Source organism: Pogoniulus pusillus, chromosome 32 (genome assembly GCF_015220805.1).
Source record: "Pogoniulus pusillus isolate bPogPus1 chromosome 32, bPogPus1.pri, whole genome shotgun sequence".
Classification (NCBI taxonomy): domain Eukaryota; kingdom Metazoa; phylum Chordata; class Aves; order Piciformes; family Lybiidae; genus Pogoniulus; species Pogoniulus pusillus.
In genome coordinates this window covers 4,924,952-4,942,850 of record NC_087295.1, presented here as the reverse complement: position 1 = coordinate 4,942,850, position 17,899 = coordinate 4,924,952, and positions in this window count along the sequence as shown.

Genomic DNA, 17,899 nt, shown 5'->3' with positions numbered 1-17,899 from the left:
AGAAGGCATTTTCATTCAAGCTGAAGATCTTTTAAAGCCTCTTATTCTCAGTTAAGGAGATTGCTTCCCTTGGAATGCAGTCTTCTGTTTGATATGCAAGCATGTGAGCACAAATCCACTACTCTTGTGTATTTGTACAATGCATAATATTTTGTAGAGCAATTAAGCCTGGTAAATGACACAGAATCCAAATTTCTTCCACCCTCTGAATATGACTTGTTAGCAAGTAGGGTGATTACAGCAGGAGCTGAGGTAAACGACACTAATCCAGCCAGACACCTTTCCAACCTGAGCTGCACACCAAACCTGTTCCTACGCCCCCATCCCATGCTGCACAGCTGTCACATGGAGCATTCTGGTCAGAAACAGGCGACAGACGTACAGAGAAGTGGGCCAGGGAGTGAGAATGCTTTGCTCTTTGTTCCTTTGGCTGATGGGAAGCACATGCTGTGTTTCAGGCTATGTTTTTACCCTCTTCCCTTTCCCAGCAGTAGCTTCAACAGGCTGGTAACTCACGCAGTCCATTTACTGATCTTCTGTAGTGGGTCTGTCAGACATCCCATCAGAAATGTGGCTTCCACAGGCTGATTTCCCCTTCTGAAAAATCCTTTCTATAAAGAGGCTGTATCCCATCAGTGAAAGAACCATAAAAGTCCCTTTAAAACCCTCTGATAAAAAGGTCTCTGTCACAAATAGAAAGCACAGGCCATACTAATAAAAACAGAGTGAATTTAAACATGAGTCACTCAAAAAGTTCTTGTAAATGACACTGGACGTAGCCTAAGTTGACACTAAAGAAATCTATGAGAAAGTTGTCCTTACATTCCTGTTGGATTCCTCAGCAGCTGGGGCTGTGATTGAATTCTACCCTGGGTGGCTTGAAGCAAATGTTCAGACTGTGTTCTTGGATGTGGTGTCCTTCAATCACATACCATTTCCTTTTAATGGATTCTGGAATCACCAGAGCCTTTTATGCATTTATGGGGTGGAGATCAGTACATCAGAGTTTCCCATAATGCTGTCAGGAGGTAGAACACTCTCATAGTGTGATGTTTTAATCAGAAATCTGACCTTTTTATCCACGTAGATACTTATTTCACATATTATATTAATTGTAAAAGCTTTTCAAGCTGAATGTGTCAGTGTTGATAACTTGTAAGAATAATTCTAATTCCTCTGAGATGAAGATTATCAGAATAATGAAGTAATCTCTTCTGAGTATGAAGCAATTAATTCACAAAGGAAAGTTCTGATGATGTTGCAATATATGTAGCAAGCTAGTTGAGGTTGTCCATTTTTTCTCACAAGGCCTTAGAGATGAAATCAGATGTAACTGTAATTATTAAAGATGTCTTCAGTTCAACACTGCTGCATTTTGGCTCTTGCCATGGATGTTCTTGAAATGGTACACTTAATATAGATCTTGTTTGTAAAGCAGTCAGAAGTTGAAGCAAGTAGTCTGGTATTTTTGTTGTACACAGTGAGCCAGTTTGATTACCAAAATGGGATGTGAAGGGGGTCAGACTGATGCCAAATTACTGGGTTCCTCCAAGGCGTTAATTTGTTCCTCATTGTCCAATTGTGTAGATGCTACAATTAAATAATTCATCCTGATATGCCTTTAATTATTAGTCTTCTTGATATATGTCATACAGTGAAGAAAACCAAAAGCTATGGGTAGTGAAAAATAGCATCAACTGGTCAGGAAAATAGTGTCAGAATTAGCATGTAAGTAGTCACTTTCTTTTATCACATTACTCTGTCACATCTGTAGTTACTCAAAGCTCTGCTGCATACCTTAGTATCCATTCTGCCATTTCTATAGGGCAGCAGAGATGTTTGTCCCCAGTGGCAGAAGTACTTAACTGTCGTTTGCCAAGTGAATGATTGCATGTGTTTTGTGCAGCAGGTTAAGTTTGCTAGCCTTTGATCAGTTATGCTGTTCTGCCTTTACATTTCTGTGCTGGAACATGATAGAGAATCATAGAATGTCAGGGGCTGGTGTTCTGCATAAAACCTTTATGTAATGTTTCTGTATCATGTTTTGTGCCATGCTGGAGAAGTTTGAGATCACAGCATCAAAGAATGGCTTAGGTTGGAAGGGACCTGTGAGATCCCAACTCCAACCTCTCTGCCATGGGTAGGGCTGCCTCTCAACTAGATTCAGATGCTTAAGGCCTCAGCCAACCAGGCCTTAAACAGCCTTAGGGAGAAGGCATCCACAACCTCCCTGGGCACCCTATGCCAGAGTGTCTTCACCTTTAGACTGAAGAACTTCTTCCTAAGATCCAGCCTAAACCTAATCTCCCTCAGCTTCAAACAATTCACTCTTGTCCTATTGCTAGACACCCTTATGAGAAGTCCCTCTGCAGCCTTCCTGTAGGATCCCTTCACTTATCTGAAGACAGCTGTAAGGTCTCCCTGTAGTTTTCTCTAGGCTGAACATCCCCAGCTCCCTCAGCCTATCCTCATAGCAGAGGTGTTCTAGTCCTTGGATCATCTTTGTAGCCCTCCTCTGGACTTGCTGCAACAGCTCTGTGTCCTTCTTATGATGTGGACACCAGAACTGGATGCAGTATTGGAGATGGGTCTCCGCAGATTAAAGGGGCAGAATCCCTTCTCTTGCCCTGCTGGCCACACTCCTCTGGATGCAGCCTAGGACACAGTTTGCCTTCTGGGCTGCATGAGCACACTGCCAGCTCAGGGTGAGTTTCTCCTATAAGTCCATCATGACATGTTTTCTAAATGGCTAAGCTTAAGAAATTGATTACACTTTTAGTTAAAATACCTATAGGAATTATTACAGTACAGATGCAAATACCTGTGTATTGTCATGCTGCTGTTGGTAAAAGCAGTAAGGAAGGACTGGAACAGGTTCCAAAATACTTGATTCATCTGACCTGAGAAGTAAAACCTAGTGAGCACGCAGTGTACTGCACAGCAGTATCGAGGGACGTGTATTTTGGCCTCGGACTGGCAAAGTCTCTGTTCTTGCAAAACAAGTCAGGGCATTTCCATTATCCACAGGCAGCTTGCAGTGAATCCTCCAAAGAATGCGGCAGCCCATGCAGTGCAGCAGAGGTCTCATCCCACAGGAACACCCTTCCAGACCAAGTGGAGTGTTGATACTCATCCCAGCAACGCTGGTGCAGTGGGAGGCTCTGCCCACGTTTGCATAATGTAACCCATTTCTTATTGCATGGGAAAGGAAGGGGAAAAACATGTGGGATCTGATTTGTTGGTGTCTGGTGTGGCTTGCTTTTTTTGTTCTGTAATGCAAAGCTTGCTACAAGTAGGATCAGAGTCAGAAATCCTTTATTGCTTAGCTCTTACACTACCAGTATTGATCAAGAAAGGTTTCTCAGGTAAGGAGCAACTGCAAGGTTCTTCCTAAAAGACTTTAATGCATGCATAAAGCTGCATACGTATAGTTTAAAATGCCACTTTTCTCCCCCGCCCTCCCCCCAAAATAATTGTATGCATTTACATTTTGTAGTTAACTTGAGCTGGCAGAGTTTTGGGGCTGTAGCTTAATTTTGAGGTGCTTTTCCTCTTGTCTGGAGGAGCAACTCGTCTGGCTGCTGGAGAGCTCCCCCTCGTGGTGAGCTTTCCTGGCAAAGCTCCGCAAGTATTCCTGTCCAAGGGCATGTAGTGTAAACTTTTCCTACCTTATCTCTTTTTGATAACGCTCTGCAGCAAAACAACGAAGCCAAGCTCGCAGTTGTTGCAGATCACATTATTATCCTGGCTGACCACACTTCTCACATAGAAACCTACTGTTTGGTATGGACGTAAATACCAGTTGGTATTTTGGGGGATTTTTTGTAAAGAAGAAGACATGGATGATTCTTTTTAAAAAATATATATATTTTTTACCCTAAAGAGAAGAAAATACTGTCCTTGTCTGTTTCTTCAATCTGGGTTAGTGCTCCTGAATTAAACAGTAGATTAAAACAGACTGCACTTATTACAGCCATCAGTGGCTTTGACTATGTACCTGCTCTTATGGGTCAATGCTTTACAAGGATGTGAGTTTAGTTCGTTTTGCCATTCAGAACTCAGTTTGTTGGCTGATCAGTGAAGGTGTGCCACCAATGGCTTGGCAAAAGAAGGTCAAACATTCTCCCTTCCCTCCTCTCCTCCCTCCCCCTCCCCCTGCCCCTGCCAAAGTCTTGACTTCCTGTACCTCACCTGGGAAAAGATCTACATCTGCAGCATCAGGGACTGAAGCAGCAGCTACAAATACTGCAAACCTCTTGTGCAACGTTGTGAGGTCATTGCAACTGGCTCTTTGCATCTCCTGTGAGAGAAGCTGAGTCATGCTTTTTGCTATCTCTGCACCAGCCTATAAAAGAGAATGTGAAGGTTGCTTTTAAGGAAGCAGAGGATGCACTGATTCTCCTGTTTCCCTGTGGCCGAAGTGATGACCTGTCCAGATCTTCCAAGCAGCCATGAATGAAATGCTCTTAGAATGAAAACTGAAATGAAATAATAGTCATAAATACAGCTCTGAAAATAGCACTGCTGTAAATCAAGTAAAACTCTGGAAAAGTAGACATACAATGGGTGAAGACAGTGATGTTTGGTTTGTGTATTGTGGGTTCTGAGATGGACTGTTTAAATTCAGTGTAGCTGAACTCACTTTGTTTCAACGAGCAACAGATAGCTCACTGTCAAAGCATTTGGCCATGTATTGTTATCTAACTGGGAAACAGGAAACAAACTCACATGAATCCAAGCAACTCAAGTTCAAGCAGTTTTTTTGAACTAAGGTTGGATTCAGACATAGGTCTGGCCAGTGTCAGGAACTGGGCTTGCTGTTTTGATGTTTGTTGCAATTGCAGGAAGAGGTTGAGGTACTGGCACAAAAAATGTGGAAACAATAATTAACTGAAGTAATACACATGAGTAAAAGCTTCTTATAATCCAGATGTAATTGTCAGAACTTAAATGACTGCTATCTAAACATATAGGAAGAAATTTAATCTAAAACCCCAACTTGCTTCAAATATTTATTCAGAACAGCTTCTAATTTTTCTTTGCTGTTTGCTGAACCTCTGTAGATCTTCAGTTTATTTGTCAGCAAATTCTACAGCTACTGATTTAATTGGCATTTGCAGTTGCCTTTTGACACACATTTATAAGGAAACTGCTGTTCATCTACTCTAATCCACAAAGATGTAGTGAGGACATACAAAGAACATTTAGGTGCCAATTCAGCAGTATAGTAATAAAAAATTTAGTTGCTTAACCATGTAACAGAATCATAGAATACAATCATAGAATCAACTATGTTGGAAGAGACCTCCAAGATCATCCAGTCCAACCTGTCTCTTCATTCCATGATGGAAACAAAGATGTAAATGGTCGTTTTGAACAGCCAAAATGTCACTTTGGACAGACAAAATTTCTTAGAATCCCATTATGAACAGGGTCTTTGTTCTCCTGGAGTCCCTGTCTTTCCACTCAGAGAACTCAGTTTGGCACACTGCAGGTCTGAGGGACTATTTCACTACAGACAAATAAAGGAAAATAAATGGTAATAATAGGCAACACACATTTTTTTTTCCTACAAAATCCCAAGAAATACCATGCAGCTTTGTGGCAGCAGAAGTGGGCTCTTTATAATCTGTTTTAACCAAGTAGCTGTAGTGCCTGTGATGCCTCAGTTATGAAATCTCTATTTTTTCTTTACTATTGCATGACTCATAGGAGAAAGATCCTTGTATCCATTGCCAGCATGTAAAGACAATAAGCAGCCTATTTAGAAGTAAATTCTTATTGGAATAAAAATTTCTGCACATGGGTATTTGAGCACACAGCCATATCCTGTGCTCATTTCTGATCTCATTGCTGTCTACAACTACCTGAAGGGAGGCTGTAACCAGGTGGGGTTGGGCTCTTCTCCCAGGCAGCCAGCAACAGAACAAGGGGACAGAGTCTCAAGTTGTGCTAGGGCAGGTCTAGGCTGGATGTTAGGAGGGAGTTGTTGGCAGAGAGAGTGATTGGCATTGGAATGGGCTGCCCAGGGAGGTGATGGAGTCGCCATGCCTGGAGGTGTTCAAGAAAAGACTGTCTGAGGCACTTAGTGCCATGGTCTAGTTGACTGGCTAGGGCTGGGTGCTAGGTTGGACTGGATGAGCTTGGAGGTCTCTTCCAACCTGGTTGATTCTATGATTGGACATTTCTATGGATTTTGCAGAACGTCTGCCCCGAGCAGAAGCCAGCAAGTGTGTCGATGCTCCAGGTGAGGACAGAAGCCAAGCCCTACTGCCAGCAGGGCATGTGGCCATCTTTGCAGTGAGTGTCTGAATCTTCCTCTCCACTCACAGCAATGGCTGTTATGCCAGACACTCGTCAGAAATCAAGGATGTAGCATTTAGGTGTGTTCAGTCTAGATCCCTGCTTATGTTACATATGTTGGCTGCTTTTAATCCAGTTTAAATGCCAGTCTATAGCCCAGTCCTTTGGGAAGGATAAGACAGTGCAACTTCCATTAAAATAATAACCACTCAATGACCAGTAGCTTGTTTGGGTTTGTAAAACAGCATTCTTCATTCTTAGATCTCACCAATGTAACTTTTATTCAGGGGTCCTGGCATCAAGCAGATGTTCTCCTACCTTCACATTGGATCCTGTAAACTATGGGGAAATTACTGTGGCAAGGCCAGCAGCCAAGAGTGACAAGACAAGACAGGGCCCTGTGCACTTTCTGGAGCAAGGTGAGCAGAGTGGTCCCCTGGCAGTGCCCAGGGTCAGCTCAGTGGCTGCCAGACATGCCTGCAGTCACAAGGTTGATCCCAGGTCAAGCCAGGAATTTGACTGAGAAGCATGACTTGGGCACAGGCACAGCCACAGTGTACCTCGAGCAGGGGCCCAGGGCAAGAGCTGGAGCTCAAATGCAGCTCCCAAGCAAAGCAGAGGGGGCATGCAGCAGGGCTTCTTGCAGATGTTTCTCACCCACTAGCTTTTCACAAGCACCTGATCCAAGGTGACACAGCTACACTGCATCCATACTGGCCTCCAGCACAGGCTCTCAGACCTCTGCTGAGGGATGGATACTGTGGATTTAATGGGATATTCGTGATCTGGGTGCAACTAGAATCAATGAATTTCCACAGACTCTCCCATTTTCTGAAAAGTAAAATACATGTTTCTTTATGTGTATGAGAACGTCAGTGTTCATTTCTCTTAGATGCTTTAAACATCTGGTGCTGAATGCAGGAGACCTTTTATCCTGCTTCTGTCACAAAGCTACATGGTAAAGGAGCAGTAAGAGCAGTAGAACCAGTCCAGCTCATCTACAGATTTAAATTTGAGATGGACCTGAAAGACAGCATCTAAAATTTCAACACAGAATTTGATTTTCCACCCACAGTTCACTTTTATTCATCTCTGTGGGTTTTACTGTAGACCATTATAAGGACTAGTTTCAAAACTTTGGCTGTAGACTTGGGCTGGGATTCAGAAATCCAGAAAATCCTGTTATGATGAGGCTTAGTGTCAGTCCTTACCTAAGCATAACTTCCCTTGAGTGCAGTGAATGTTGCTTAACTTCCGAAGTATGCCCAAAAATAGGAGTGAAGCACATCTTGGCAATGGCTGCAATGCTTCTTATTTATGAAAGCAATCCTGGGGCATGATGAAATTTTCAAAACTAGCACCCAGTTATATGTATTTTTGGAGGAAATTGTTGAGACATACTTCAGCAGAGGGTAAGAATATATTATTTTCCCAATCACATTTTTCTGCAGTGTGCATAATGGAAGTGCTCCCCTACCATCCATTTGATTTCTCCAAGTAAACACTTCAATCAGATTTTGCTAGCTGAGAAGAAGCTTTTAGAGAAGCTGCAATCTTCCTGGCATTTTGTAGCACTCTTTTCCTTGCCCTGAGATCCTGGAAGCTTTGCAAAGACTGTGCTCTCTGGGTTTCACTGGACAGATTAAGCTGGTAAGGTTTTCCTCCCTCTGTGCAATGTAATTGATACCTTGATGCAGCTTCAAGAAATGCTAACTTGAGCCTAGAGAGTAAAGCAGCTATGATGCCTATGTCTCTGCTGCATTTGAGATTACTCTACAGAGATTACACACTGCAGACTTTGAGGTACTTTTAGGCTATTACAGTGATGTCCATATACAGGAATGAACTGCAGTTATGTCAGAAAAAGAAATCAGATCTTTTGTTTTGGAGAGCCGTTTTTAGTCTATATTTATGTGTTTGAAGATGTGACTTTGTGCCTCCAAAGCACCATTTCAGAAAGCATGGTATTTTTATGGTTATGTGACCATATTCCTGGCCAGGCAAGGAATTTTGCTCAAAAAGTGCTATTCAATACAAGATTTTTTTTTCTTTTGCTGTTCATACTAACACAAATTCTAGCCAGAGTCTGTCACAGTCAGCTCCAGGAAGTCTTGCCAGGCAGTGTTTGGCATCCCAGGGTTTGATGTTTGTGTGGTATTTCTGGAGGAAGTTCTGCAGCTGTAGGTGAAAGCCAAAGCAAAAATCTAAGTACAGCTGCTGTGGCTGTGCCTGCTCTGAACACTGCAATTTGCTTGTCCTTTTGGGTGAAAGGCAGTCTCTGGCTCAGTCACCTAGCATTTAGCCCTTCTGGAGCCAGCGTGTGCTGTGATGTTTTCTCTTGTGCTGTGTCAGTGTGATGGTGTAGTCAGCCCAGCAAACAAGGCAGCTTAGCAGCCTGTCTGTGCTGCAGAGTATCCAAGTATCCAAAGAAGCACAACACTGGTGGTGCAGCCTGTTCTGTGGCCCTCTATTTGTCCTAGCAGCAGTGCTTAAGAGCAGATCAACCCAGACCTACCTCCTCACTGCATGGACACATGAGGATCCTCTTTTAGCTTAACTAGGTTACACTCTCAGTGCCTTGGAGTGTGCATAAATAATTAAAAGTGGGCAGCCAGAGTTTCTGGCCTCCAGCAGCATACAGCCCAACAAGGCAATACAGCTGAGACCACAGAACCTGCATCACAACACACAATCTCAAGTATACTCTGTACCTTCCATGCTCAGGCATGACCATTAGATGAAAATCTAAGAACCAAATTATCACAAAAAGTTTTCCCAAGCTGTATCTGTGTCCAGTAGTCCAAGTAAGTGAATATTTCCTCCAAAAGTGTTTTTTCTTCAAAGAGACACATCTCATCTAAAGGTAATATAAACTGGATCTCACAGATGGCCATGTAGCCATTGCTTGAATCCAAACAGTCCTTATCAGCTTTAAAATGGGTCTATAATTGCTTGTATAGATCTCAGCAGGCCTTTTGCCTGAAGGGTTGTGCAGTAGTGGGTCTTCTAGGAGCAATCATGCCAAAACATCAGATGGTTTCACTGTAAAACTCTTAGTGACATTTTAAATATTTCCAGTTTTAATTAACTACCATTACTGACTCCTATTTAATTTATCACCATTATAGTTTAATTGCAGATTGACTTTATTTCCACAACCACTAACTAGCAGCAGGTTTTATGAGCCCTGTTTTTCTCCCATTCTGACAAAAGACCATTATACAATAAAACCTGACTTAATTTCACATGCATTCTGGTCACTGTATTTTATATCACCTTTCAGTAGTCATAAAGCAGAGAGCTGACCTTGCAACAAGGAGCAAATCCAGTATTAAATTAATACATAATAGCTTTGTGCAGTGTAATCTTTTGACACTGAGATGAATTTTGTCAGCATGGCATTTGCAGTTAGTAGTAGATTCAAGAGATACACTACTCCTCTCAGGAAATCAGTCAAAAGCATGCCATGGAGATTATTACTTTTAGCTTTATCTTGCAGCTAGAAAAAATGATCTCCCCATCATTTTTATCAGTATTCCCCATTTATTTAGGCAGTGCTGAGGGTAAGGGTGGAAATGTGATTTACATGGCAATTGTTTTTATAAGTTCTTTCATTCCCTTCTACAAGTGAATTTTTAAGATAGAAGGGGAAAAGTGCATTTTTTTTTCTTTGATGGTAATAACATTGAGTGTTGTACAGTCTGAGGTGACAGCTACCATTGTGCTCTGATACAGAGCTAAGGCGCTTGGGGCAGCGCTTTCAGAGGCTTCTGCTTTGTGGAGATCCGGTGAGGCTACACCAGGAATCTCTGCACTGTGTGCTAGATAAGTAACCTCGTATGTTTCCATCTGTCTTCATCTGTTAGCTCTTCACAGTTTTATGCTGCTGCAGTCATGTGAGAGTCTAAATCATCTCTCCCTTGTTCAAATCAACAAAGATAAAGATTGCCTTTGTGGCCTTCCCAGACTTAGCCCAGGTTCTTGGCTAAATGCTCAGAGATGTAAATAAAATGCTTTTGTGGCCTTCTTGGACTCAGCCCAGCTTGAATGCCCAGGATGTGTACATCTTACATCAGCTAGAAAAGGCTTGTGGAATATGTGTATTGGGGTATGGACAGGTAAACTGCGCAGGGAGGGAGAAGAGGCCCTCCCTGGTCCTGATGCGGACCCCTGCAAATGCAGGAGAATACACAGAAAGATACCCTGGGGAGCTGCATCTGGACATCAATCTTAAAAAAAAATATAAAAAGGCCAAGAAGAACACCTCCACCAGAAGAACTTGAGGACCAACTCCTGCAGAACAACTCCAGAAGAAGAACACCTGACAAACTCCACAGAAGAACATCCCTGGGCCATGCACACACACTCTCCCTCTCCGCCTCCCCCCCTCATCTTAAGCTGATGGTAATATGAATCCCTGCTCTTTTCCTTCCCTGCTCTTCTTTTTTTCCTCTGTTGTTCCCTCACTCTCCCCTTCTCTCTCTCCCCCTGTTTTGTTCAGCTTTATCCTTTAATAAATAGTTTTGTGGTGATTGTGGGTCTCGCTTGCACCTTAATTTCACAACACAGAAATCAATAAGAACAGATTTTGTTCCTCTGGACAGAGATATCATTAATCTCTGTTCAGCAGACCTTTACAAGTCAGCTTTTTTTGTTTGTTCGTTTGCTTGTACAATAATTCTTGCAGTTGTGTTCTTCCTCTGCAGCACAGCAATGCTGACAACACAAGGAAACAGTCAGCTTAGCTCCTTTCAGGTGTCATACAGAGCAGAAAATAAATGCAAGAAATATGTACTTATCTCCATTCTGGAGTTGCCACAGGCCAGCTTGGTCCCTGGAAAAATTCCAGCTACCCTAAGAGTTGCCCTAACTTGTACCATAATTGCTGTGTTTCCCATAGGACTTCTCAGCACCATGCATGACAAGTACTGAAGAACACCTGGGCCACACCTCAGATTGCTTTCATGCTGGTTCACACAAGGAAAGATCTTCAGCAAATGCTACCACCCTCGTCATTTCTTCAAGTTTTGGTAAGATCTCTTCTGGTGCACATGTCCTGAAACTGTGAAGACAAGTGAAAGGGGAGACAGGGACAGCTAATGGCCACAAGTTGCTAATGAATTCTACTAAAATGGGAAGCTCTGGTTCTTCTCCTGGGCTTGGCATGGGAGTTCCTCTGGCAAAAAGCTTCTCTGCTATATCTAAGATATATCTATATATAAAAATCCTTCAATTACTGACCAACTTCCTTAACATGTACAAAGTATTCCTAAATCTTTGGAAAGGCCCTTGCATGCACCTATAGTTAATCACTAGGTATTATGCTGAATAATGCCACACTCCCTGTGTATCTGACTGAACATGTAAAAGCCCTCAAGAATTTTGCACTTAAAATCAGGGGACCCTGAGCTTGACACTTTTCCCCAAGTACTCTGAGTCATAACCTCAGCTTGCAAAAATTGCCCACAGTCCTCCAACCCTTACAGCATTCCCTTTTCCATTTCCTAAAGAGTCACCACTCTTAATTCCTCCATTTCCCTGGCTAATCTGCCATTCTCAAACACGGTTTATTATGGCATCTAAGTACATGAGACAACAGGAGGGAAAATGAGTTGGAGCAAACTATTATTTCTCAGTGGTGAGATACAGAGTTGGCATCTTGTCACAACCCCAGCGTGCAAATGACTGGTGAGACCCCACCTTGAGTAGCAGAGAACAGTAGAGTGGACAAGTTGTCCATGGGACAGCAATGTATCCTTGTGGCCAAGAGGGCCAGTGGGACCCTGGGGTGCACTAAGAAGAGCATGTCCAGCAGATCAAGTATGGTTCTCCTCTGCCTCTGCTCTCCCCCGGTGAGACTCCATCTTGGGGCTTTGGGCTTCTCAGTTTAAAAGGGGCATGGATCCGCTCAAGAGAGTCCAACAGAGGGCTACAAGGATGATTAGGGCACTGGAACACTGCCTTACAAGGAGAGGCTGAGGGACCTGGGTTTTTTTAGTCTGGAGAAAACTGAGAGGGGATCTTATATTTATAAACATCTGAGGTATGTATGTCAGGGGTGGGGGGCACAGGCTCTGCTCACTTGCTCCCTGTGATAGGACAAGGAGCAATGTAAGGTGCAGCACAGGAGGTTCTACATCAACACAAGGGAGAAGTTCTTTACTGTTATGGTCACAGAGTACTGGAACAGGCTCCCCAGAGAGGCTGTGGAGTCTCCTCCTCTGGAGACTTTCAGGTCCTGTCTGGATGTGTTCCTGTGTGACTTGAGCTAGATTACATGGTCCTGCTCTGGCAGGGGGTTGGACTTGATGATCTTTTTGGGTCCCTTCCAACCCCTAACCTCCTATGCTCTTGTGATCCTGTGACTGGGTACAGCTATATCACACTTTTGACAAAAACTTCTGGTGAGCCTTAAGTTTTCATCCTTAATTTTCATTATTGTTCTGAACAATAATCCATCACAAGAAGCATTTCCCCTCTCTCACCGAGCTGTTTTTCGAGCATGCATTTTCATGTGCACTGCATCCAGACTTGATGTGAGTTTTATACAAACGGAGATGGTTACCGTTGAATCACTGCATACATTTCTGGCCAATAAAAGAGAACATTTGAATAATTAACATATAAACAGTAGGTATGCTGAATGAAAAGTCATATGGAATCATCTCCATAGTAAAGAAAAAAAAAATCTTTAGCTGCTTCATCCCTGAAAATAGGTAGCTCATTAGTCACTGATAAACTACTGTGCCAAGCAGGTAATACTGGTAAGATTGAAACAGGAAAAATGACAGTCATGAGGTGGAACAAAACATGCCATGGGAAAATGAATTGACCTGCTATGATGACTCCCAGCTAGCTAACCAATCTGAAGCACATTCTTTGAACCCTGTGAAAAGTGGAGGAAGCAGAAGCCAGAAGCAAATGGGGATACAGAGGTGCACAATGGACACACAAACCCACAAGCCTTGAAAGTGAACACACACACCAGAGTCCCAGAAACATAAAGGATTTGATAGGTAATCATAGAAACTTACAATCATAGAATGATTTGGGTTGGAAGGGAACTCCAATGGTCATCTAATCTAATCCCCCCGCAATGAGCAGAAATTCCTACATTAGATTAGGTTGCCCAATGCCCTGTCAAGCCTTACCTTGAGTATCACCAAGGATGAGGCCTCAACTACCACTTTGGGCAACCTGTTTCAGTGTTTCACCATCTTTATCGTAAAGAACTTATTCCTAACATCCAGTCTAAGCCTACTCTTCTCTAGTTTGTAGCCATTGCCCCTCATCTTTTGTAAACAATCCCTTTCCAGCCTTCTTGTAGCCCCCATTTGGGTACTGGGGGGACTGCTATTAGATGTCCTCAGCCTTCCCCTCAGCCTGTCCTTGCAGGAGAGGTGTTCCAGCTCTTTGATCAATTTCATGGCCCTCCTCTGGACCTGCTCCATCAGGTCCATGTCCTTCTTGTGAAGCATTACTCTTTGCTTTTCACTTTGTGAAATTTGCTTGCAGTCCTAGAGTGAATCCAAGGACAATTTAATGTCAGTTATGCTCAGTCACTGACAAACTCCTTGCTAAGTAGTTTGTAGGTTGTGTGAGCTGATTGCAAAAGTGACTGCTGATAAGTCTGTCAATGCCTGCATGGAGAGTGGGCAGTAATTAAGCACCCATTTAAACTTAGCGTTTGAAGCAGGAATGTGCTATCTTGTGTCCCTTGAAATATCCTATTTGTGTATGTCAACATCCCTCTATCTGAAAGGAGAGGAAAGAGTGTTAGCTTGCTAGGTATACTAGCATGAAAGGAAGGAGACAGGAGAGATTAGAGCAGTCAGTGGGAATGGAGGAAATGCTGCACATACAAATGAGCTGAATGTCTGATCCTGCAGCATGAAATATCAGTTAAGAATGGATTCTTTTTCCTTCTATGAGCAACTCCTTACAAAAACGTCTGCCTATATTATGACAGTAGGAACTACTTGGAACTTCAGAGGCAGCATTGGGCAGAGCAATCTGAGAATTCATGAAGTAAGTATTAGGGATAATCTGCTGAGCTTGCAGAACATCATTTGCCTGTTAAATTCCTTACAGTAATATTTCAAGTACTGACATTAGCCAAGCTATGTCTGGATGCTTCATGAATCATAAATGACAAATAGTGCACTGAGATCTGTCCTAATTTATATAACTTTTGCAAAGGTGTCAACTCAAGTGCTGTCTCATAACACAAACTGGCTCATCAACTGTTTCCCAAACTCTTCCCTTTAATGTCTGAGTCAGACTCTCTGATGTCCTACAGATGTCCTACCACAATTAAAAGCAAGCTGAGCCACAGTTATCTCCTTTGATGAGAAAAAAAAATAGGAAAAGGCATGTATTGTACAAATGGCCTTGAACAAATTATCCTCTCTTTCTCTTTTTTTGTGCAAAATTGCACTGCCACTGCTGGATTTTGATGCCTTCTTGCATAATAGACACTCATATACAGACAGGAGAATGATGAAATAGAAGATTAAACCACTTTTTTTGCATCTCACATTTTGTAGACTGCTTCAGTGCAAGTTTGTCTATCGTTTTGCCTTTGAACATTGCAAAGCAAGCATTTTTAGGAGGAATCCTCTGATGGTGTCTGTTGTTGGCAAATCCTGTCTGTCTTTACCCACACATTTTTGTGGTTGGACCAAACTTTGCAAAAAAGTTCTTATACCAGCATTTGTTACACTGTGTAACAGAGGAAATTTCTTCTGATTCATTACATTTGGAACATGCAGTATAAACCCCTCGTGTTATGGGTAAGTTGCAGGATAAGAGGATCTTTGCTGTTTTCAGAAGTGAGCTCCCTGTATTGTCATAAGCCCATCAGTACGAGTGTTAAGGAGATGCTTTGAACTGGAAAAAGTCATAAACCCCTCCCTGGATAGATCAAGAAACAACTCTGATCTCAGAAGTACTCGGAAGTACATCTGGCTTTTGTTTCATCTGGGTTCAACCCCCCCTCAGTGTCGCTTTACTGAGTAGGCAAAGCATGTCCCACTGTTTAACTGAACTGGTGAGTAGGTGGCAGAGAACCTAGCAGTGAAACAAGAGCTGAGCTGTGTACTTGGGCAGCCACAGGCACATGAGTAGAGGCACATATTCCCCAGACAGATGCTTCCCACCTCACACACAAGCAACCAGCTTGTCTCTGCTGGGTACACACCTCACATCAGGGACAAAGTTTACTAATGTCTTCTCAAAAATAAGACTGCTTTGTGCAGTTAGGGAGTTCTTGACTAGATTTCAGCTGTGCCTCACCACAGGCTCCTTTCCACCTGAAAAGAAGGAAACAAAATACTCTGCTGACAATAGAAGGGATTATTTAGAGGTGCAAACCTCTCACTTGCTGTAAGAAGTCTGTTGAGTGACAAATCTGAATTTCAGCAGGGTTTTTTAGTGAATTTTACCAAGTTTCTTTTGGGACCTTATTTACCATCCTGCTTGTTCCATGTAGCAGCAAGAGATGCCTCTATAAAAGCAAGCATTATGCTGTATAATGACTGACTACCTAATTCTAGACTCCCATTCAGACCTAACTCAAGCTATGGAAAATTATTTCAATTTAAATATTTTATGGGATATTTCAGGATAAAAAAACCACTCCAAATAGAAAATACTACTGAAATAAATGCTAAGTCAGCAAGGACTTATGAAGGCTCTTCCTCAATTAACCAGATTTAATTTCTTTCATATTTTTAATGCCATAAACTTGGTAGTCTTCAAATTAAAGCTGGCTTTTTCTAGTCAAGCTTTGTAATTGTAATGTGATGAACAGGAAAAGGTATTTTCCTTGCATTGGATATACAGGCAAAACCAATAAAAACATTAATTACATATTGCAAAATGCACACAAAGGGCAAATACTAATTTTTGCTTTGATGGTTAGTCTGTCCTTTGGTTCAAAAAGCACTTGGGTTGAATTGATGACATATTTAGAGAAAATGACTTCTAAACTGTGAAATACAATGTTCTAAATAAGAAAATCAATGCTTTAAAGTGACTATACCCCATACAGTAGCTATGAAGTTACCCAGTTATCTTTCATCTAGTTTGTTACTTTCCATTATTGATACATTTGCGTTATTTAGTGATACGAGTGAAAAATCCCTGACTTTCAGATCTTAAGGGGCAGCTTAATTAGCCAAGCTTATAAGACCAATTTGTAAAATAAATAGGAAAAAAACCCTCTTTCCTCCTTTGAAATGAATAAAGAATCACATACTTCAGCTTCAGTTTGTTATTTTAAGAGTGGAAGCACTTAGTGCCATGGTCTAGTTGATTGGTTAGGGCTGGGTGCTAGGTTGGACTGGATGATCTTGGAGGTCTCTTCCAACCTGGTTGATTCTATGATTCTATGAAGCAGTAAAACACAGCATAGCTAAGGGATGGATACATTGCAAACACTCATGTTTGAAGGTCAATCCTTTCTTCTTTTAACTTTTAATTAAAGATCTGATAACATTAGAACACTACCCAAGCCCTCTTGGGGCTTCTGAAATCCTGTGCCAGTTCAAGGAAATGTTCCTAGCAGGAATAAGCAGAGTGTAAGGCAAATTCAGTCTATTATCACAGAAAGCAGATGGTTGTTTTTTTCATCTGCTCCTAATGCAAAACGACTGGTGCTTTGTTTCCCATTCCTAAGGGTAAAATAACTGAAAACTCCACAATTTATGTATGCAAAGTAGAATTCATGATTTTAAAGTAACATCACTGGTTCAAAACTGAACAAAGGTAGAACAAATCTCTTCCCCTCTCTCAACAAACTTTCAGAAGAAAACTCTGAACGTTTTTCAAGCTGGACACCACTAATATCGAACCAAAATGTGTCACTTGGGAGAGTTTTTATGCTAAAATGGAAGTCAAATACTCATGCATGAGTTTGGATTTTTCAGAAACTTCTATGACAGGTTGGATTCAGCAAGCAGCTGCACAATCTGCCCAGGATTAACTGACAATGACTTATTATATCTGCCCCTTTTTATGCACAGCTGCTCTTTAACCAATAGATGGGAAACAGGGTGTAGATTTATACCCTCACAAACACACACCAATTGGAAGTGGCCATGTGGGGGGTCCTGGTCACTTGATTTGCCTGGTGCACATTTAGGCTTCGTTTGGCATCAGGATGGTTAGCTTTGGGAACATTGCCTCTTTTTAAGTAGAGAGTTATGTTACCTGGAGGCAGAATGTGACTGTACCTTCCTATATGGTACACAGAACTGTGGTAAGACAGCTAAATCTCAAACAGTTTTATTCAATGTGTTGAATGAAAAAAAAGTGGTTTATATGTTTGTATTTATACATTCTGCACTAACTGTGACTTTCAGCTTTTGGGAAATGTGGTTTAGTTGCCTCTCACCTCTTCCTCACCAAACAGAAAGCTGCTGCTGCCTTCTACATGCTCCTCTGCTTCATAAACCTTCAAGAACCACAGTGCTATGAGTAGTATTATCAGTCAAAATAATAACATTAAAAAAATCTTATAAATCCCTTTGAGTGGGACATGATTTTACCACAGATTTTTAATTGGACATAAGAAAATGTTTTAGCAATGATGTGG